This window comes from Myodes glareolus, chromosome 8, assembly GCF_982192425.1.
Source record: "Myodes glareolus chromosome 8, mMyoGla1.1, whole genome shotgun sequence".
Classification (NCBI taxonomy): Eukaryota; Metazoa; Chordata; class Mammalia; order Rodentia; family Cricetidae; genus Myodes; species Myodes glareolus.
The window spans coordinates 20,846,686-20,871,594 of record NC_142033.1 but is presented as its reverse complement, the minus strand read 5'-3'; the positions used below and the strand labels follow the sequence as shown (position 1 = coordinate 20,871,594).

Here is a 24,909-nt window from a genome sequence, read left to right as displayed (position 1 = left end):
AAATGTTTAATGGACTTTAAGGTTAGAGGTATAAATGTTTTTATTCAATATAGTACTGTGATTTTCTGTTTTTAACAATGACCAGAAAGAACAAAGCATAATAGAACTTTGGCTTCTTGTAGCCAGTAACAATGAAAGAAAATGTGATTCTCTGTGAATACTCACAAGCCATTACTTTGGTTGCCAAGTATTAGCTGCCTCTGCTATAGTACCTATTTTTCTAAATATAAGACTGGTAAAAATCTTTCAGAGATTTAAGCGGAAATCATTAGTTAATGATCTGAATAATCATCACCCCACGTGTATGATACCTTCATGTAATTTTGTTTACATCCTGCACTCACATACTGTTGGATTTTTCTGTTGGATCTCTTTTGGTGAAGTTAGAATAACCTTGGCTTTTCTCAAACTGCTGAATCACAATGACACTATTCATCATCAAACTCAGATAAATGAGGTCAATTAGCGATTGATAAAAGGGTAATTATTAACTACAAACTCTTAGTCTTATAAGGTAAATCCTGGGAATGATTAATTAATAACAATGTATATTATCTAAAAGCCAGAAAGGCCTGAACTCATGTGCTGCAGATTCTAAGAGATCAAAGTTGGTAGCCCAGACTGTTATACCTAATAAAACTTTCAATCACTTAACAAGTGACACTGAGAAAATGCAGGGAATCATAAGTATATACTTTAAAGTCAACTAGAAGGTGTGGAGGGAGGAGAAGCTGTGCTTGAGATATATTGTATGAGAAGAAAATAATAAATAAATAAATTATTAAATACACGCCACCCCCAGCCAATATTCCCCCCCAAAAAACAAACAAAACTTACCAGTTATAAATGTCCTATGACTCCACCAAATTGGAAAATTTTAAAGAAATGGATAATATTCTTGTTAGGTACTCACCTAACGTACATCAAAATCAGACAAGCAATTTAGATAGACCTACTTTCCTTAGTGAAGTAGCACACAACCTGTGGAGTAGCCAACTATATTTTATTTGACATAAGGTCCATTCTACCAGACAGAAACCATACCCAACACTTTTTGGTGACCAGGAATTACAGACTTGATAGCCCAGAGACCTAGAGTAAAACCAAGTATTGTCTAAAGACAAAATAATATCAGTAGAATGTCTCTTTGTAAATTTATGCTTATGAACAGAGACTGCTCCTTTATTTCCTGACACCCAGACACAAATAATAACACAGAAACTGTATTAATTAGAATTCTGATTGACTTATTAGCTCAGGCTTTTCATTAACTATCAGCTACATGGAATTAAACCTCTTGCTGAAGTATTATTCAACTTTGGACCTTCTCTTGAACCCGTGTTTTTCTATCCCCCCCAATAATCTTCAATACATATTTTGAGTCCTCTTAAAATTGTGTATAAGAGAACCTATCTAGCCTTGTTGCAGCTTGTATTTATCCTTTAAATCAGAAAATGAAGCTAGGATTAACTAGTACATACAGAAATTGAGTCAGATAATAAGCAGTTGACATCAGTATTATTTCTTTGGTGTGTATATATAAAATGTATACCCTAATTTCTTCTTGCATACAAGGTGCTATAATCCCCCCAAAGTTTGATAAATAACTTGTTGAAAAGTACTAGTGTGCATATGATGTACTTCCTATCATTCACATATTGCTGATACTCGTAGGCAATTTTGTGGGGTATTTATATGATACGGGAGAATTGTCTGTATTCTGTCAATCATTTTAATAAAACGCTGATTGGCCAGGCAGGCAGTATAGGTGGGAAAGCCAGACAGGAAGTAGGGGTGGAGCAAAGAGACTGGGAGTATTCTGGAAGCAGAGCTCCCTGAGCACTCCTGCGCAGACCACTGAAGAGGCAGCATGTAACTTGCCCAGCTGAGAAAGGTACTGAGCCATGTAAGGCTAACATAGATTAGAATAATGGGGTAACATAAGTTATAAGAGCTAATAAGTAGCCTGACCTAATGGGCCAATCAGTTTATAATCTTATGGAGTCCTGTGTGTGATTTTCCTTGGGGTATGCCGGCTCTGGGGTACCGGGTGGAACAAAAACCCCAACAAGTCGGCCCCTCATGTTACAAATGGCGCCCAACGTGGGGCGCCAATTGTCGGCAAATCAATCCCACACCAGTTATGTTTTAAGGGGTTATTTATTTTGGGGGGTAAAACTTACATACACCATAAACCATCAGGAAGGGAGCCTAGTCGCAGGAGCCGGGATCAGGAGCCAGGAGCAAGCACCGGAACCAAGAGCCGGAACCAAGAGGGCCTGATCCGGAACTGCTTCTCTTTTTAAAAGAGAAATATACCACGCCCCAGTGGGCTGGTATTTCAGCAGCTATTGGCTGACGGAGCGGAAGTTGCTCCCCGCTGCATTGTGGGCTCGTATTTCAGTGACTATTGGTTGAGGCAGCGGAAGTTACTCCCACAACATTTATATATTGGTTGAAGGTATACTGCTATGATTTATTTAATAAAGTGCTGGATGGCCAATAGCTAGACAGGGGGTATAGGTGGTACTTCCAGGTAGAGAGAGGAAGTAGGAGGAGATAAATGAGTTGCAGGGGAGACATCAGGAGAGATAGAGAGGAAACAAAAGGTGCAACTTGAAAGAGAGCTAACACCATGTGACAGAACATAGATTAATATAAAAGGATTAATTTAAGTTAGGAGCTAGTTGAGACAAGTCTAAGCTAAAGCCCAAGCTTTCATAATTAATAAGACTTCTCTCTGTCATTATTTGAGGCTAGCAGCCTCCAAAAACCTTACCACAAATGAATGAAACCCAAATTTTTAACTTAGCATATATCATGATCCAAAGAAAATAAAATTTACCCTTTTTTATACTCTGTTCCTTATAGCAAACAATGACTGCCTACTGCCCTCAATACATGAGAAAATGTTACTCTCATCCTTAATCAGAGAAGCTCCTATTTACAATGAACAACTATAAATGAAGCATGTCTACTCAATATGCTGAGAATGATGGGCAGTTGAATGATCCTCACAAGATGGGGGATTTATATAACCATATCTGTGTCTGAAGTAACATTTTAAAAGAGGAAATTTAATTGTGACCCTATACATAAGAAGGAATGCTATAAATTTCTTCTCGCCTTAACTCAACCTGTGTAGTCATTACCTCCCAGCAGCTACAACTGCCTGCCATAGTCCTGTGAAAGATTTATCCTGTGAACACCAAAACAAACAAACAAACGAATAAATAACTAAATAATCTTTTAATAAACAACAAAGACAAAGCAACAGCTTTCCTACCTCTATTATCTTCTTAATCCACAAAGTGTTTGGAAGCTTGACTCCTAAAGTGTCTTAGATCCTCTCAAATAGACAATCAATATTTTCTATTGTGTGTGCATCTCTTTCCCAGTAACTCAGAACTCTACCAAGTTATTGCCAAGAAAAAAGTTTACTCTTTGATGCCATAGTGTCATAAACTAAAGTGCATTCATTGAGACTTTGTAAATCTGCCTCAGTTAACAGTCCCAGCAATGTTTAAAAGACCAAAGTCTAAAACATCTCCTGATATTCCAAGTGAATATTTTACCATAAGTTGATAAAATCAAAGTCAGGTTACAAAGTCCCCCCAAACAATGCCACACGATAAACACTTCCAATTTAAAGTGTACAGCATGGAATGATCTGGCCCAAGAAAGGTTTTCACAATACAACTTCTATAGTACCGTCTCTTGCAATTTGGCTTGTGACATAGTCATACTGGCTTCAAAGAGACTGGGTAATCTCTGTACTCCTATTAGGCCATCTGCAACATATAAACCTACTGCAATAGCACTGCTACATTTTAATGTTAACTTTTAAAATTAAAATGTTTTCCCCTCTTTTCTTTCCTTCAACTTCTTCTCTGTACCCTTGCCTTGGTCTCTCTCTCTCTCTCTCTCTCTCTCTCTCTCTCTCTCTCTCTCTCTCTCTCTCACACACACACACACACACACACACACACACACACCCAAGCACATGCATGTACACGCAGCACCATACACACAAAGAAAGAGAGATATTATATATATATATATATATATATTTACCTAAATATATAAATATAATCTGCTAATTTCACATAATGTTACACTTATGTAGATTGTTTCAGGCCGCACCACTTGGGACTTGATAACCAATATGGGAACTGTTCCTTAGGGAAGACTATTCCTCCGACTCTGAGTATTTCTTAGTTGTCTCCAGTTCTTTGTCTAGGGTTGGGGACATATGCAATTTCTCCCTTTAGTGTTGTATATATAGTGTCCTACTTCTCGTTCAGATCATGTTTAAGCATCCATGTTAATGAGATTTCATGCATGTAGCTTCCTTGACATCGGGAAGGGAAATCTCACAGAAGACTTCCTGTTTCTCTGAATCTTACATTTTTTCTGTCCCCTTTCCACAATGTTCCCTGAGCCTTAACAGTGGGTGCTGTGTTGTGGAAATGTTGGTTGGAGATGGGCACCAAATAATCATGTGTGCTTTGTATTTTGATTGGTTATGATTTTCTGTATGGTCTCCATTTGTTGCAAATAGTTATTTAGCTTTTTTTTTTAAGATGGATGAACACTGCTCTCATCTGTGTTTGCTAGTTTAATAAAGTTCGTTGTAAGTTTTCCTCATATATCTATGATGTCATCAGCTGCAGTTAGCTAGATTTCCAGTACCTGGCATAATTTCTCTCTCATTGAGTGGCTCATAAATTCAATTAGCAAGTTTTTCGTAGCCATTAGTATAGTGGGCAACTATTGTACTCATAATTTATATCCCAAGTAATGAAATTACGACCATCTGATATTGAAGGCTCTGAGAAGTCCTACATTTTAGACGCTTCATTATTTTAGAGTCACTTCTAATCTATTGAACTCCTGTGAACATTCCTCAAATTTTGGTGAAGTGATTTTGTATGTAAATTGCATAAAATAAATCATATCCAATGTCTATGATTTTTATGGTACACCTGTCAAAATGGATCAAATGCTAGACTCAAAATATGCCGCAATAGAAGTAAAGGACTAGAATAGAAATTTTAGGTCCAATTTTATTTGTTGTAAATAATGAAAGATATACAGCAAGCCAGAAGACATTATATATACTCAAGAAAAAAGAGAAACTCTTTTAAAATTAAATTTCTTATTTTGATAATGAATAAAAGCTAACTGATATGTGTATGATTGACTCTGAATTTAAATGTGGAAAGCTCCCTTGACCATTTGTTTAGAATAATAAGAAATGGCACAATAAAAACTCACAGAATCCACAAAATTACATGTACATAATCTTACATCAATAAAAAGAATCCAGTTCTTGGTGTGGGAAGTCCTTCTGTATATGTGTTGCTTTTTTGGTTAATTAACAAAGAAGCTTCTTGGGCCTATGACAGGGTAGAATAGAGCAAGGCACAAATTCCAAGCAGACATAGAAGAGAAAATAAGAAAGAGTCAGAGAGACACCATGAAAACACCAAAAGAAGACAGACACCTGAACCTTAACTGTAAACAACGAGCATCATTTGGGATATAAAATAATAGAAATGGGTTAATTTAATATGTAAATACAGTTAAGCTATTTGTCTCAGTATTGCAATTAATATAGTTTCTGTGTGATTATTTCAGATATGCATGGTCAGGAAATGAGTGAGCGGTCTACATGTAAAAGTTCTAACATAGGTCAGGAAGTTGGAAACTAAATCCTAGAACATCAGACAAGTAAACAGGTGAGTACATTTAATAATACCAGAATGGGATCACAATCAGCCCTTAGAATGCAGGTTTTTTAAACTTAAACTTTTGGATGACACAGACTATCAAGATCTTGTTAGAAGTCACTAACTGGACGGAGAGTCTGTCTTTATCAATATTTATTAGTCAGTGCGGAACATATAAGAGCTAATAGAAAGCAAGCCACTGAAACATTGATGTTCTACTCTGTGATTTGCAGATGTCTGCCAAGAGAGAGAGAGAGAGAGAGAGAGAGAGAGAGAGAGAGAGAGAGAATGAGAGAGAGAAATAAAGAGAAAGATAGAGAGAAGAGGAAGGGACAAAGAAGAAGGAATGTCGGAAAATAATCCTAACTAGTGTTAAATTTTCAGCCCAGGTGAGTGAATTACCAGAGAGGGAATTTGTATATACATAAGAACATAAAACAGAAGCAATGGATTTAAAATATCCTCAGGTCAGCTTCTCATACTCCTATAGTAATACATGAGTTCCACTTGACTTCTCAGAACTGTGAGCTCTAATCAGAAACACAAAGCAATAAATGTGGAGTTGTGATGCAGGTATTAAATCTTAGTATATCACTAGGGTAGTTAGTAATCTAAAGGTTAGTATCTATTAACATAACTCAACAAAATTTTCTCAGCCAGCTCTAGACACACCATCTCAAAACATGTTTACTTTCCAAATCTGCTAAAATGCAATGTCCAATATTAAGTCAAAACACTTTTTATCATTTACAATATACAAACTTCATTATAACTGTCAGAGTTTGAGGTTTTGTAACACACATTATTATATTTTCCCAAAGTACTGTCTGTACTTTGCTAGTGTAATAGGCTTTATGACTTGCTTTGATTTTACTTTTTGCTTTTACTCTTTCTCTTACATCTTCCAACTTCAGACAAAGATACAGGTATCCTTTCCTATGCAGCTGATTTTTGGTTCCTTAAAGACACTTGGCTGAACAACAAGCAAACACTTGGCTGCATAGCTTCCTGGGCTCAGAGTATGTTTTGTCCACATTTCTCTCTGTATAATTCTTTAAGAAGCACATGGACCTGACTGTTCCAATATTTAAGCAGTACAAATATGATCAGATTTTGTGGATCATATGATGTGATCCTCCTGAGAAGCACTTCCTCGAGCCTTTGTGTTGAAGACTTTGAAACTCGACTCTGTGTGTGACCCTAGCTTTGGTTACCATCGAACTTCCAGCACTGTTGTTAAGCTCACACGTTCCCCTTTGTGCTCTCAAAGACTTTCGGGAACCCCTGCTGTGCTGGCCTGACACAGCTGCAGGACTTCACCATGGCATGGGTCCAGACCATAGTTTTCTAAGCATCCTCACGGGAGGAGATTTCCCAATGGAACCCTGAAGCAGCATTTTCTGAGTGGCAACTTTTCCCTGCTTGGTAAGATATCTGTTAAACTTTTATTAACATGATATTACAAGAAATGTTTGTTGTGAATAAACCGAACATATTCAAAAAAACAAATCTCATGTGGACATTCTAATTGCCCAACTCCTGGCAGACCACTGGCCATTCTCTCTACTTCCTCACTCTTGTTTGCCTAATTCAAAATGGTACAGCTGAAGAGAAAAGTGCAATTTTGAGTCAACATTCAACCTTAACCATAAACTTTGATCTTTGAAAAAAAATGTGGAATCCCATCCCAGCCTTCATCCAGGTACACCTCTCTCTCTTCCCCCATTCCCCCTGGGGCCACAAGATATCCCCAGAGCTGCTCCCTTGCACGCTGGGCCTGGGCTGTAGTCTCAGCCCAGCAGGGGCAGTTCCTGTGCTTTGATAGCCTCCATGAGGACAGGCAGCTCAGCCACATTCCTGGCCACCAAGAGGCAGTGAACTTCTAGCAGACATCAATTGGAGGAGGGGTGAGTTTGCTCCTGGCCCCGAGGGCTTCGGCTAGGAGGAATTCAGACTTTCCCCGCCCCCCTCAACTTTCTGGTCACCCTGCAGTGGTGGCTCCACCCTTCTGAGTTCTCCTGAATCCCATCCCAGCATTCATCCAGGTACAGCTTCCTCTTTTCCCCCTTCCCCCTGGGGCCACAAGATCTCCCCACAGCTGCTCACTTGCATGCTGGGCCTGGGCTGTGAGTGCAGCCCGGCAGGAGGGAGTGCCTTTGTTTCAATAGACTGCCTGAGGAAAGGTAGGCCTTCTGTCAGTGAAGTCCCTGCCCACCAAGGGAACCTGACCTGGTACCAGAAGATCCAATAGAGAGCATTTGAAGGAAGAGATGGGCAGATGCCAAGGCAAGAACTCCTCCAACAATCTAAAAAACAACATGAAAATACCAGATACCAACAACACTACAACAGACGGACCTGAACCTCTTAATTCAGAAGAAGTGGAAAAAAGTGCCATTATGAAAACAATAGAGTCCCTTAAACAGGATATGAACAACTCCCTTAAAGAACTGGATGAGAAGTATAACAAAAAGATTGAAGAAATGAGTAAAGAAATGGATGAGAAATATAACAAAAAGTTCGAAGAAATTAGTAAATCCGTGAATGATACACTGGGAAACCAAGAAAAAACAATCAAACAGGTAATGGAAACAGTTCAAGAATTAAAAACTAAAATGGAGGCAATGAAGAAAACACAAAACGAGGGCTGGCAGGATATGGAATATCTAGGTAAATGAACAGAGACTACAGAATCAAGCATAATCAATAGGATACAAAAGATGGAAGAACGAATCTCAGAGTCTGAAGAAAACATAGAGAAAATAAATGCTCTGATCAAAGAAAACAGTAAATCCAACAAATTCTTATCACAAAACATTCAAGAAATCTGGGACACAATAAAAAAAACAAATCTAAGAATACTAGGGATTGAAGAAAAAGAAGAACTGCAGATCAAAGGCCCAGAAAATATATTCAACAAAATTATAGAAGAAAACTTTCCCATCCTAAAGAATGATATTCCTCTGAAGGTTCAAGAAGCATACAGAACACCGAATAGACTTGATCAAAAAAAAAAAAATCGCCTCGCCATATAATAACCAAAACACAAAACGTACAGATTAAAGAAAGAATATTAAGAGCTGCAAAGGGAAAAGGTCAAGTAACTTATAAAGGTAAACCTATCAGACTTACACCGGACTTCTCTATGGAAATCATGAAAGCCAGAAGGTCCTGGATAGAGGTACTGCAGAAACTAAGAGACCATGGATGCAAACCCAGACTACTATACCCAGCCAAGCTATCATTCACTATCAATGGAGAAAGCAAAATATTCCAGGATAAGAACAAATTTAAACAATTCGTAGCCACAAACCCAGCCTTACAGAAAGCAATAGAAGGAAAATCGCAACCCAAGGAATCCAACATTGCCTACACTGCCTACAATAACTCAGACATCTAGCGACCCTTCACCAGCTTAACTCAAAGAATGGACACATACAAACTCTATTAAACTAACAAACAAAAAATAATAATAACCGGAGTCAACAACCACTGGTCATTAATATCACTTAATATTAATGGACTCAATTCACCTATAAAAAGGCACAGACTAAGAGATTGGATACAAAAACAGGATCCAACATTCTGCTGTTTACAAGAAACACACCTCAACCACAAAGACAGACATCTACTCAGAGTAAAGGGTTGGGGAAAGGTTTTTCAAGCAAACAGACCTAAGAAACAAGCAGGTGTGGCCATTCTAATTTCCAACAAAATTGACTTCAAACTAAAATCAATCAGAAGAGATGGAGATGGACATTTTATACTCATAACAGGAACAATTCATCAGTAGGAAGTCTCAATCCTGAATATCTATGCCCCTAATATAAAGCCTCCTATGTATGTAAAAGAAACACTTCTAGAACTCAAGGGAGTCATCAAACCACAGACACTAATAGTAGGAGACTTCAACACTCCTCTCTCACCAATGGACACATCAATCAGACAGAAACCTAACAGAGAAATAAGAGAATTATTGGAGGTATTGAATCAAATGGACTTAACAGACATATATAGAACATTCCACCCAAGTAGGAAAGAATATACCTTCTACTCTGCAGGTCATGGATCCTTCTAGAAAATTGAACACATAATGGGTAACAAAGTAAACTTCCACAGATACAAAAAGTATTAGTAACCACCTGTGTCTTGTCAGACCACCATGGATTAAAGTTAGAATTCAACAACAGTGCTACTCCAAGGAAACCAAAAAACTCATGGAAGTTGAACAATCAACTACTGAATCACCCCTGGGTCAAAGAAGAAATAAAGAAAGAAATTAAAGTCTTCCTTGAATTTAATGAAAATAAAGACACAACATACTCAAACTTATGGGACACTATGAAAGCAGTGCTAAGAGGAAAGTTCATAGCACTAAGTGCCCAATTAAAGAAAATGGAGAAAGCACACATTGGAGACTTAACAGCACACTTGAAAGCTATAGAAAAAAAAGAAGCTGATTCACCCAGCAGGTCTAGAAGACTGGAAATAATCAAACTGAGGGCTGAAATCAACAAAATAGAAACACAGAAAACAATCCAAAGAATCAATGAATCAAAAAGCTGGTTCTTGGAGAAAATCAACAAGATTGACAAACCCCTATCCAAATTAATCAAATGGCAGAGAGAGAATATGCAAATTAATAAGATCAGAAAAGAAAAGGGGGACATAACCACAGACACAGAGGAGATTCAGAGAATCATTAGATCTTACTAGGAAAGATTATATGCCACAAAGTTGGAAAATGTTAAAGAAATGGACATTTTTTTAGATAAGTACCATATACCAAAGTTGAACCAAGACCAGGTAAACAATCTAAATAGACCTGTCAGTCCTGAAGAATTAGAAGCTGTTATCAAAAATCTCCCTACCAAAAAAAGCCCAGGACCAGATGGTTTCAATGCAGAATTCTACCAGAACTTACAGGAAGAGGTAATACCTATACTCCTTAATGTATTTCACAATATAGAAACAGAAGATTCATTGCCAAACTCTTTTTATGAAGCTATAGTTACCTGATACCAAAACCACACAAAGACACAACCAAGAAAGAGAATTACAGACCAATCTCACTCATGAACATTGACACAAAAATACTCAATAAAATACTGGCAAACCGAATCCAAGAATACGTTAGAAAAATTATCCATTATGATCAAGTGGGCTTCATCCCAGAGATGCAGGGCTGGTTCAACATATGCAAATCTATCAATGTAATCCTTCATATAAATAAACTGAAAGAAAAAATCCATATGATCATTTCATTAGATGCTGAAAAAGCATTTGACAAAATTCAACACCCCTTTATGATAAAGGTGTTGGAGAGATTGGGTATACGAGGATCATACCTAAATATAATAAAAGCAATATATAGCAAGCCGACAGCTAACATCAAATTGAATGGAGAGAAACTCAAAGTCATTCCACTAAAATCAGGAACACGACAAGGCTGTCCACTCTCTCCATACCTCTACAATATAGTGCTTGAAGTTCTAGCAATAGCAATAAGACAACATAAATGGATCAAGGGGATTCGAATTGGAAAGGATGAAGTTAAACTTTCGTTATTTGCAGATGATATGATAGTGTACATAAGCGACCCCAAAAACTCTACCAAAGAACTCCTACAGTTGATAAACACCTTTAGTAATGTGGCAGGATACAAGATCAACTCCAAAGAATCAGGGGCCCTCTTATACACAAAGGATAAAGAAGCAGAGAGGAAAATCAGAGAAACATCACCTTTCACAATAGCCACAAATAGCATAAAATATCTTGGGGTAACTCTAACCAAGGAAGTGAAATACCTATTTGACAAGAACTTTAAGTCCTTGAAGAAAGAAATTGAGGAGGATACCAGAAAATGGAAAGACCTCCCCTTCTTTTGGATTGGGAGAATCAACATAGTAAAAATGGCAATTCTATCCAAAGCAATCTATAGATTCAATGCAATTCCAATCAAAATCCCATCAAACTTCTTCATAGATCTTGAGAGAACAATAATCAAGTTTATATGGAAAAACAAAAAACCCAGGATAGCCAAAACAGTCTTATACAATAAAGGAACTTCTGGTGGCATTACCATCCCTGACTTCAAACTCTATTACAGAGCAACAGTATTGAAAACAGCTTGGTATTGGCATAAGAACAGAGAAGTCGACCTATGGAATCGAATAGAAGATCCGGGTATTAACCCACAAACTTATGAACACCTGATATTTGACAAGGCAGCTAAAGGTATACAATGGAAGAAGGAAAGCATCTTTAACAAATGGTGCTGGCATAACTGGATGTCAACCTGTAGAAGAATGAAAATAGATCCATATCTATCACCATGCACAAAACTCAGGTCCAAATGGATTAAAGACATCAACATTAATCAAACCACTTTGAACTTGAGAGAAGAGAAAGTTCGAAGTAGTCTACAAGATATAGGCACATGAGACCACTTCCTAAGCAGAACCCGAGGAGCGCAGACAATAAGAGAAACAATGAATAAATGGGACCTACTGAAACTGAGAAGCTTCTGTAAAGCAAAGGACACTGTCAGTAAGACCAAAAGGCTACCTTCCGACTGGGAGAAGATCTTCACAAACCCCTCATCAGACAAAGGTCTGATCTCCAAAATATACAAAGAACTCAAGAAACTAGACACTAAAACTCTAAGTAACCCAATTAACAAATGGGATACTGATCTGAACAGAGAACTCACAACAGATGAACTTCGAATGGCCAAAAGGCACTTAAGGTCATGCTTAACCTCCTTAGCGATCAAGAAAATGCAAATCAAAACAAGTTTGAGATATCATCTTACACCTGTCAGAATAGCCAAACTCAAAGACACCAATGATAGCCTATGCTGGAGAGGATGTGGAATGAAGAGAACACTCATCCATTGTTGGTGGGAATGCAAACTTTTGAAGCCACTGCGGAAATCAGTGTGGTGGTTTCTCAGGAAACTGGGAGTCAACCTCCCTCAGGACCGAGCAATCCCACTCTTGGGAATATACCCAAGAGATGCCCTATCATACTACAAAAGTATTTGTTCAATTATGTTCATAGCAGCACTATTTGTAATAGCCAGAACCTGGAAACAACCTGGGTGAATCTCAATAGAAGAATGGTTAAAAAATGTGTAGAACATATACACATTAGAGTTTTACTCAGCGGTAAAAAACAATGACATCTTGAATTTTGCATGCAAATGGATGGAAATAGAAAATGCTTTACTGAGTGAGGTAAGCCAGACCCAAAAAGAGGAATATGGTATGTATTCACCCATAAGTGGATTCTAACCATAATTAAAGGTCTTTGAGCCTATTATTCGTGGTCCTAGAGAAGCTAAATAAGAAGGTGAACCTGATGAAAATCATGTAGCTATCCTCCTGGAGATTGGAAATAGACAAGAGTCCCAGGTAACTTCGGGTGCATGGGGGGTGGGAGGGTTGTTGGAAGGGGAGATGGTTAGAGAGAAGGGAGTAGGGGAGGAATGGGGAAAGCTCGGTGGACTGGGATGGGGGGAGGGAGGAAGGATGGATATGGGATCACGGATGAATATATTTCAACTAAGGGAGTCATTTTAGGGTTTACAAGAGACTTGATTATAAATGGGATCCCAGGTCCAAGGAGAGATCCCCAGATTGTTCTCTGGACAGAGGAGAGGGTGCCTGAACTGGCATTGGTCCATTACCATACTGATGAATATTTTGCTTATCACCATAGAACCTTCATCTGGCGATGGATGGAGATAGAGACAGAGACCCACATTGGAACACTGGACTTAACTCTCTAGGTCCAAACGAGAAGCAGAAGGAAAGAGAACGTGAGCAAAGAAGGCAAGACCAGAGGGAACCTTCATCTGACGATCGATGGCGATACAGACAGAGACCCACATTGGAGCACCGGACTGAGCCCCCCAAGGTCCAAATGAGGAGCAGAAGGAGGAAGAAAATGAAAAAGGAAATCAGGACTGCGAGGGATGAGATCACCCACTGATACAAGGGGGCTGATCTAATGAGAGTTTATCAAGGCCAGTTGACTGAGACTGAACGAGGACGCGATCCAACCAGATTCTCTGAATGTGGCTGGCCCGGAGTCTTTCTGAAAAGCCATTGACAATGACACTGGGACTTGTTTCCTCTGCATAGACTGGATTTTGGAGATCTAGTCTGTCTGGACACTCACCTTCCTGGACCTGGAGGGAGGGGGGAGGAACTTGAACTTCCCACAGGGCAGGAAACCCTGACTGCTCTTAGTGATGGAGAGGGAGGAGGAGAGGGAATGGGGGAAGTGGGAGGGTGTTGGGAGGAGGGGCAGAAATGGAAACTTTTATAATTTAATAAAATTACTTTCTCATAAAAAAAAGAAAAAAAATGCTAAATGGGGAAGGATTATTGCCAGATAGTATATTTCTGAATTAATAAAACATAGAACTTTCTTTATCTCATTTATCATTTTCATAGAGACATGGGGATCATAATCATGGCAGGGGAACCCTAGAGACAGCAGACCTGAGCTAGTGGCAGCTAATGACTCTGTACCAACAGCTAGGGAGCCTGCATTGCACCAATATAGTTCCTCTGCAAGTAGGTGTAGCTTGGTCTGTGTGTGGGGTCCCTAGTAGTGAGACAAGGACTTGGCTCCTTGGATCCTATTCCATACTTTGGGATGCCTTGCCCTGTTTAGATGGAGGTGGAGGATCTTGGTCCTCTCTCAATTTGATAGGCCATGCTATGCTGACTCCCATGGGGGACCTGCCCCTTTTAATGGAGGAGGCACAGATGTGGGGTAGTTGGTAGGTGAATGTAGGGTATGGAAGAACAAGACGGAGTAGAAACTGTTTTTTATATGAAAAATAAATGAAAAAATTAATAAAAACAAATTAAAAATTAAAGTAAAATTGACCAGTAATACAAAACAAAAACAAAAAACTGCATTTACAACTTTCACCGTCATTTACAACACAATCTCATTTTTTTCTTGATCTTCTCTTACATTTTCTGTCTTTCCTGTTCTGAGCCAATCATGAGTAGCATATTATGATAAGATGTATGAATTTTTTTTCAGGTATTGTTTTTCATTAATTATTGAACTAACTAATACACATGTAATTACCCAACACCAAGTTGCAAACACAACTTGTGTGAATATAAGGAGGGATATCAGGATGATATCATTACTTGTGCAAAATATTTTCACACTAATATTTTATAAAAGAATAAGGGTATTCCTTGTTTGAATTTTTTCCACATTTTTTAATTGATTGTTTGTAAATTTCACATTATACACCCCAATCCCAATTATTTTCCAGTCCTTCCATATCTGCTTTCCAAGCTTGTAACTTCCCTACCCAAAAGACAATAGAAAATAAAAATTATAAAAATGTCTCATGGTAGAAGCTGCAGTGTCTCATGGGTGTCACATGCTGTACTCTTTAAACAAACAGCTTTACTTGAATGTTCACTGCAACAGTCACTGGACTGGTTCAAGGCCTCTGGGCTCTGCTACACTATTGAGGCTGGATCATTCCTGAGACTCCTCTGGGCTATTCTGTTGCTGCCATCTTTCATGGTGATCCTGCAACTTTGGTTCTGCAGGACCTGCCCCTCCTTTGACTCCAGCAGCAGATGGAGTAGATGTTGGATGGGTCAGATCAAAACCCTGAATCTGGGCCTGACTGTTACCTGCACTTGTATCGCTACTTGTGCTGCTACTGTGCAGTGGCTGGTGAGGGGTTGGAGAAGCTCAGCACCACACTCAGACAACATCATGGCCTCTAATGGGAGCCCAGATCAAGGAGGTCCACATTGCACGGACATTGACACAGAACCCTGCTACAGAAGGGCCATGACCTCAGCCATGGTCCTCTGCAGCAGCACAGGTCCAGATAACACCATGGCCTCTGATGGTAGTTCAGGCCTCTCACATAAGGCCGTTCCTTGTTGGCTTCACAGGGAACAAACTGCTCGAACTTCCCTTTCTGTCTCATCTTTCCACCACATAGTTGCTCATCATAACGATGTCTGGCCTGTCCCTGTCTCAGGCCTCTCCTTTGTTTGAATTTTTAAATTTTTCATCTTTATTTGTTGAAAAGAGGGTTATTTTATCTCAAAGTTCCCTGTCCATTGCTGAGGAAAGGTAGACCAGGGGTTCGAGGCGGGACTCAGGAGGCAGAATTGAAGAAGATACCATAGAGGAAATTTGCTTACTAGGTTGTTCCTTATTGTTTTCTCAGCTTTTTTTCTTCTCATTATGTGTTTTATTTTGTGAGATTATAATATAATTGCATTATTTCTTCCTTTCCCTCTAATGAAGATATGCCTTGGTAGAGTAATCAGTAAATGTTCAGAAGGCCGTTCATAAACTAGAACGATGCTGAAATATAGTTCATGTGCCTTCTCAATGAGCTCTACTCACTCTTTGTTTTCTTTCCCACCTTTACAAACTTTTGATAAATGAATAAGAAGGATTTATGGAAAGAAAAGCCATGGCTGCCACACAGGCCAGTAGGAATCACATCCAGAGAGTTGTACTGGTACCAGGTGAGGTTCTGTGCAAGTGGCCTCAGGTGCTTGGCCCCTTTGTGGCGCATAACAAACTCAATCCAGAAGATGACTCTGTCCAGGGGTTTCATGGGCTGTTCATGGTGAATGGTTGACAACCACATAACATTCTTTTTATAGCTGAAAGAACAAAAATGGACATCAACTTACATAAAATATAAAAAAAGTACTTTATAATTTTTTTGTGTATGCCTTATGTTTATGACTAGGAAGATCTTCAGAGGCAAGACTGAACTCCTTGTGCATGTAAGATTAAGCATGTAAAAAGAAAAATAACAAATCAAATATTCCTAAAATAGAGTTTGGAGATAGCTAAGTATGAAATCAAAATAAATCAAAATAAGATATCATTTGAGTATACAAAGCTTCAGTATATAAAGCTTATATATTTATAATTTATATATTATATTTATATATAATATTTTATTTATATTATATTATATATTATACATATATCATATTTTATATATATATATATGATTATTAGTAAATTTTGTGTGCAAATTGCATAGTAGTATCAGGATGTATAAATTAGAAGGCAAATAACTTTTAAGTGTCCAAGGTGGGGTACATCTGTGTAAATTTGATAAAGACTGAAATGAGATTTTTATGGTACATCTATAAATGATTAGTGGTTTAATTGTAAATGTTTCCTGGTTTCTATAATAGGTTCTAATTGCTACTTATCACTGCTTTTATTTATTTCTCAAAAAGGTTACCAAATATTTGATAAAATTAATAGGATGAATAATTTTCTTCTCTGCTACTTTACTGGAATTTCTTATTACTTTCATTATTCTCATTGTAAAGTATAATCAGAGTAAAATTTGCTATCATTTTTAAATATGTGTGTGTGTGTGTGTGTGCATGTGTGGGGGGGGTGTTATGTGATCTGTTGAGGTTAGAGTTACAGATTTTTGTAACCATCTGAGGTGAGTATTGGAAACAGAACTCTGGTCCTCTGTTAGGTTAGACCTTCCCTTATCCACAGAATCATCTTTCAAGCCTAGTTTTTGCAATTATTGTTGATACTCATTTTTGTTATCACTGTAATTTTAGAAATAAGAGTTGTAAAAAATCTCACCCTGAAGTATTGTGGGTGCATTTGATTCTATATGCTGAGATAATTATTGATGAACATATAAATGAAAAGGGTAATATAGAGACATGAGTGCAACTCTAATGTCGGTTTTATGTAGCAAAATAGCAATTGTAATAATAATAACTTACTGTCCTCTTATTTGCAAAGCAAAATGAGAGAACTGTGTATTTGTTCCGATTAAATAATCATTATTTCTTATTATGCATGCCATATTTATTTAAAATTTGTATTGTAACTTATCTGATGGGTAAATGGGAAGAGGGGAGGCTTCTTAGGGAAGGGAGAGGGAGGATAATACAAAGGATAGACTGTAATTAACTACCAATAAGAATGTCATAAAAAAACATGAAGAATTTTATTGTTAACAATTTATCCAAATTTCCCATAACACATACAATTTCATGTATACATATATACATATATAATTTTAATAATCTTTTGTCTTCTGGACTGATGGTGCTCAATCCAAGAGTCAAAGAACACCTAACTTTAACGCCAATATCAGATATGAGAAATCCTATTTTTAAGAGGTTGGCCAAGTCTGTCAATGAAACTCCCTAAACATAAAGCCTATTGATGCTGCTTATTCTCCAAAGGTGGAAGTTAATTTTCTATTGCTGAATGAGCATTTAATTCACAAGCAGAGCCAAGAGAGCACTGATCTGGCACTGACTTGAAATCCCGTTCCTGAAAAGTATCTCTTGTGGTTCAAAATAGTAGAGAGGATGAAAGATTTTAAACACAGAAGGGACTTTGAGCTGGAGTTCTTCTCCTTCTTCTACCCTCAGGAGTCCACGGGGATGACCCCAGCTAGGACCCTGGGCAGTGGAGGAGAGGGTGCCTGAGTTGGCCTGTCCTGGTCCCGTAGTTAGACTGACAACTATCTTGAATATCAGCAAGAACTTTTGTCCAGCGACAGATTGAGACAGAGACAGAGACCCACATCAGAGCACTGGACTAAACTCCCAAGATCCACTTGAAGAGCAAAAGGACAGAGAATATGAGCAAGGAAGTCAGGCCCATGAACAGTTGGTCCACTAACTGAGACAGTGGGACTGATCTAATGGGAGCTTACCAACTCCAGCTGGACTGGGAATGAACAAGCATGAGATCAAACTGGACCCTCTGAATGTGGTTGACAATTGGGGCAGACTGAGGGGCCAATGATAATGGCACTGGGATTTGTCATTACTACATGTACTGGCTTTTTGGGATCCTGTATCTTTGGATGCATACCTTCCTAAGACTGGATGGAGTGGGAAGGGCCCTGGATTTCCCACAGGGCACGGTGCCTTGATCTCTTTTTGTACTGGAGGGGGTGGTGGGACAGTGTGTGGGGGAACAGAAGGGAAATTGGAGGGGGAGGAATTGGGAATTTTGATTGGTATTATTTATAATATAATAATAACAAAAATAGTGCAAAACCCAAAGGGACAAGATAACTGCTGCGAAGTTGCTTCTTTGATAAACTACACTCATTAAGTCTCAACAACATAGATACCTAAACAAGATCTGAATAATGGGTTCACCAATAGTCGTTTTTATCAACATAGGCCTGTGCAGAGAGAAGGAGCTTCTTGTTTGTCCCAGCTGCCCAGCTAGCTTAACCCCGAAATAATCACACAGAAATTGTATTAATTAAATCACTGCTTGACTTATTAGCTCTAACATCTTATTGCCTAACTTTTGGACCTTGATTTAGCCCATTTCTGTTAATCTATGTATCACCACGTGACAGTGGCTTACCAGGAAAGATTCTACATGTCTGATTCTGGTGGCTCCATGGTGTCTCTCCTGCCTCTGCTTTCTTCCTTCCATAATTAAGTTCTTTCTTCTCCACCTACCTAAGTTCTGCCCTATCAAGGGCCCAAAGCAGTTTCTTTATTAACCAATGAAAGTAAACAAAGACAGAAGGACCTCCTACATCATATGTCTCTAACAAAATTTGAATAAATATGGCGTAAATAGTCATTCTCAACAACATGGGTTCCTAAACAATGTTTTGATGTAGGTTATCCACAGTATTCTGTGAATAAGATTAGTTAATAAAGAAGCATATTGGGCCTATAACAGGGCTGAACAGAGTTAGGCAGGGAAAACTAAACTGTATTCTGAGAGAAAGAAGGTAGAGTCAGAGAAGTCATGCTGCCCCCGGAAGAGATAGATGGCAGATCCTTACTGTTAGGCCAAAACCACGTGACTATACACAGATCAATAGAAATGGGTTAATTTAAGATATAAGAGCTAGCAAGAAATATGCATAAGCTAATAGGCCAAGCAGTGTTGTAATTAATATAGTTTCTGATTGGTTATTTCGAGTCTGAGTGACTGGGACAAACAAGCAGCTTCTTACAAAAGATATGAATAAGAATGACACCAGTAACCATGCTAACAGGAAAAGAGGTAGATTTCACTGTGGTCCTAACTCCACCAAACATTTTTATAGGCATTAAAATAATGCAGAAAGTTAGAGAGATACAGCCTTTTTTCCAGGAAAGATCTTTCAAATGGGTTTTGTAAGTCAAAGAAAAATAATGATCAACATGTTAATTTGCATCACAATAATAAGTTTCTCTTATTTGATTATCCTAAAACAGTTTGCTAATTTAAATATCTAACCATATATTTACTTTTATGTTAATACCTGTGTTATTTCTATGTAGAAAGTTACAACGTCCATAAAAACTACCTATCTCTTTTATAACATTCAAGTTTCTCTGTTGCAATATTTTCCTTTGGCTTCTAGGTGTAATACATCTGGCACCACCCCTACCATTTCATTTCACTTCACTTACTGACCATTTAAATTTTATACTATCCTTAAACTCTAACCAATTACTTTACTAAAAGAATTGAAAATAAAAATTGGCCAGAGCTAGTGGCATATACCTATTGGTCAAGCAGTTTGAAGGATGAGGTAGAAGGGTTGCACATTTAGGACCAGTTTGATTTACATAGGTAAAAAATATAAAGCATGACATGGAAATAAAATGTAATAAGAAAAAGAGGGAAATTCCTATGACTCTGAATCATGCCCAAATTTGTCTCTGTAATTTCCTTTACTTTTGCTTTCAGGATAATTTTTGCTCCTTTGGCCATCAGTAAAAAAGCACAATAAATGATAAATAAACAACAATAAATACACATTTTAAAAGGTTATACTTACAAAGGATTATCTAAGACGGCCTCCAGTGCACTGAGCAAATCTGACCTTGTCATTGTTCTGAAATCTAATGAAACAGCTGCTCCTTTGGCTACTATGTAGGCAATGTTATCATGCTGCTCTCCAAACAAAGGAATGCCAATCATAGGGATTCCAAAATGAATCGCCTCATAGATTCCATTGGCTCCACCATGACTTACAAAGGCTTTGGTTTTTGGATCCCCTAGAATATGATGAATGCAGGTTGACATTAATTAGCAGTCTTATACATGAACTATCAGGAACTGAAAGGAGATTTTCTACGTGGAGATTCTTTTTTTCTTAATGAAATTTATTTGTTTAGTTTACACCACAGTGCTGTTTCTCCTCCCTCCTCTTCCCAACAAAACCTATGGGAAGATTCTTATACTCATAACTTTGGTGAAATGTTTTCCTGACTAAGAGCAATAAGAAATTAAATTGACAGAGAGATATTTTGCAGTTTTGCTTTGACTTGTGACTTGAACTATGAAATACAGATTCCCAGTTGAACACAAAGGGTACATGGTAGATAAGAAAAAATGAGTATTAAAAAAAGACCAACTGAGTACCAGAACCTGTTTTTTCAAATAGATAATACATTCACTAATCGTAATATAAAGGATTTTAAAGTCAACTACAATAGGTTTGTTCCCAGAGTCTCACCTAGAAGGTCATTCTGTGGGAGCCATTTGTAGACTCTGGTATTGGATCCTAAGGTGTCTGGTATTTTGCCATCAAATCTCCAAATTACCTGTTAAGGATTAGATAGTTCTTATTGCTGGAGCCAAATTTTGCATTATACAGACTGAAAAGTTATATTTAGGAATATAAATGCATTAACATATGCATATATGTATGTAACAACATTAATAGAAATGCTGCTTTGAATTGAAAGAAAGCAAGGACCTTGAAAATGAGAAGGTTTGGAGTGAGTCAAGCAAAGATTAAAATGATGCAATTATATTATAATTTCAAAAAGAGTATTGTAAAAATAGATCTTTTTAAGTTTATATATAACATAGGCAAATACCTTCCATAGGAGGAATGAAGACATCAGAAAGGGTAAATAATGAGAACTCCTGAGAGACTGAGAAGATTGTGCCAGCAGAATCTGTGCTTAATATTACATTCAGACAGGTTGAACATAATCATCATTTTGCTACTCAGAGATGTTCAGACAAATGACATAGCTAATGATTCATGAAAATATTTAATACACTCCCATGGTGATACAATTCAATAGCAGAGAATAATAGCACATTACTAATAATTCATATTTTGACAGTTCTAATAGTGTATGTTTAACACCATTATATTTTAAATGCTTTGGGGGTTACTTTTATTCATCTGTTCTATGCTATTTTCACTGCATTTATAGTTTTTATCTTTGATTGTTTATTTAGGACAACCACTCCTGATCCACAATCCTCTCTGGTCGAGAATTCTTTACAAGAATGCCATCGTGTTGATCAACAGGAAAATGCCCATCCAGGGAGCAATTTTGTATAGTGTAGGTGTAGTTTTTGGAACGTGATCCAGGAATGTAGTAACATGAAAAGAATTCTGAGTGCTTAAGAGAACACTCTTAAGAAAACAGGAAAGAGTCTTGTGATCTCAATTTCTTCGAAATGAAAGATTGTTCTCGGTATGTGTTTTGCACCTTCCACCCAGGTGTAACAGATAAGCTTGCTATTGTTTTCCAGATAATGTTAAACTGTCTAAATATACAAAGCTATATTTAAAGATTGGCCTTTAAGAGTTTTGCATTTAAAAGATTGCCTTTATACTATACATATTCATATTGATAATAAGGTATATTTTAGCATTTCTGTTCCTTCATTCAACCAGAAAGAACCTCAACTCTGATATCAACGGACTGTATTACCTTCAAGGTATGACAAAATCCCCTATTATGTGTCAGTACTATGCAGGAAACATTCTAGAACCTGTGAGGAATGCTTTTCCTTAGGCTTATATTTCTTAAATTCAATCTTGGGACTTCCTGTTCCCTGCAAAATGTGGAATTCTCAGCTCCAGCACCATGTTTATCTGCACAATCATTCATAATGATAATGGTTAAGTGAGCTACGACAATTAAATGTGTTTTTTACAAGAACTGCCATGGTCATAATGCCTCTTCACAGCAATAGAAACCTAAGTAAGACTCCATGGAAAAACATTTCTTTTTTGTCTCACATGTCTTGTCGTAGTGATTTTATACAACTTCAACTTATGTGATCTTTACTCATATGACTTTTCTAAACCCTCAGAGTATACATTGTCTGATTCTCTGAAAAGAGTTGACTATTGTTTGTGATTATAACCACAAGTTTCCAAGAGAAGTTCCTTTAGATGAAGAAGTATTAGACAGAGTCTCAGTAAATATTGGAAAGGCATACAAAGAAGGGAGAGAGCTGCCCATTCAATTTGGTGTCAGTTAGGGATTGATTTAGACTGTTAAAATACTAAAGGAAGATAAGGAGGTTATTAGTCATGAGGAAGAGATAGCTAATTCCTTGCATGAATATAAACTGGATGATAGCATCTTAAAATTAGTAAAGAAGGCAAAAAGAGAAAAAATTCCCAGTGTAGGTAGAATCAAAAGTAAATATGACACCACTGTTAATGATGCAGGTGATGGCTCCTGCAGCTCACTTTTTGGAGTCTCCTTTAAAAATGTTTCCTGTATTGCTTAAAGATGATCCTGAAGCATTGGGTAAGGAATCTGATAATCAACCCAATCTTACATTCTTTCTACTTTTTGGTCAGGATTTCAGGAAGCCTATCAAAAAATCTAACTTTCCAATCTAGACAAGCTTGGACATGACAAAAAGAAGGAATTTATTTGCAAATTCCTCCCTGACCTCATAAACTCAGCTTGGTGTTTCCAGTGAAATTTTAACAAAATCAAAATGTTTATCAGGGACTAGACATGGATGAAATGAAATATTTTAAGAAGGCTTGTACTTCCTGTGGATCTCCTGCTCCATGTAGTTATGAATCCTTTTGGTTGGAACAATAGTGCACAGTGGTTGCTGTATGATTTTTCTATAATTGCTAAGAAGGTTCTAAGCCGTTTCAAACTTCTTCAGTGGCCAGTATGGTTTGCAGATAAAGTCCATGAATATTTCTGTGGCTATGACTGAGGGTTAATCCTAAATTTCACATATGAAATGCTGACGGAGAGTGGTAGGTGGGTATCAACAGATTTTCAGCTGCATAATATGCTTCTGGCAGCTCTCTCTATTGCTGCCTGAATGAGAGGTGATACGGAATCTGACTTAAGGTCTAGGTAGATATAAAAAATATACAAAGTTCCTCTGAGACTTATGCTGGTTTCATAGAGAGACTCAAAGACGCTATTTAAAATCAAGCAAAGGTGTAACAAATTCAAGAGTTAATATTAACACACTTAGCTTTTGATAATGATAGTGAAGATTGCTAAGAATTAATGAAATTAAAAAAAGAGATATAAAATGTTATGAATTTTCTGAAGTTCAATAGAAATGTATGGATCTATAAACATGAGTAAAACTAGCTAGTATAGAAATCTATGTAATACAAAAACATATGTTAGCAAAGTGGTCACTTGAAGAAGCAATGTAAATCGACACTGCAATTGAAAGTTTAGAATCAATGAGCTCCAGTTTTATTTCCTATATGCAAGAAAGGAAAACACTGGGTTAAGAAATGTTTTACTAAATATTATCAGAATGGAAATTTATTGCCCAGCAACAATACAAATACCAGTTACAATAGGGAAACATGTTGAGGGGTCCCCAAAAGTCCCCACCCAAATAAAGGCTTTCGATGCAGAAATAACAACATTGATGCCAGACTTCAGATTGTAATCAGTCTAGTCCTTTGCTACAAGGTGCTATTCAAGGAGTGGTGCTATTGGTAGTCCGTGCCCTTATGTATTGCTGTTTCCTCTCTTCAATGTCCTTTAAGGTTACACACAGAATATTGGGGACTTTCCTGCCTCAAACAGTTGAGTTTTATGGGGTTGCAGTAGTTTATCAATGAATGCAATCACCATGCAGGAGTTATTGATGGAGATTAAACAAGGGGCATTGCAGTGCCTACAAATTGATCATTTAAGACAGAAGAAAAATTGCAGTTATTAGTATTGTCTATATAGCTCTTCACAAAGAGATGTGCTTTGTGAGCAATGGCTCAGTACAAGTAATGCTATATACAGTTAAACACCCTACAAAAGGAAAATGATAAACCATTATTGGATTTAAAAATAAAGGGAATATGTTTACAGTATTAATTAGTTATAATGTGACTGATGCTTCTATTACAACCATGGAATAATGACTACCT

General features: G+C 37.5%; 1 long non-coding RNA gene across 1 annotated transcript; it reads left to right on the top strand.

Annotated features, from left to right (window-relative positions):
• The first annotated feature begins 1,800 nt into the window (after nt 1–1,800).
• LOC148121128 (uncharacterized) lies at nt 1,801–22,565 on the top strand. The gene is made up of 3 exons (XR_015738492.1): nt 1,801–1,894; nt 5,641–5,741; nt 21,984–22,565. It is a non-coding gene; the product is annotated as an uncharacterized LOC148121128 (long non-coding RNA).
• The last annotated feature ends 2,344 nt before the right edge of the window (nt 22,566–24,909 follow it).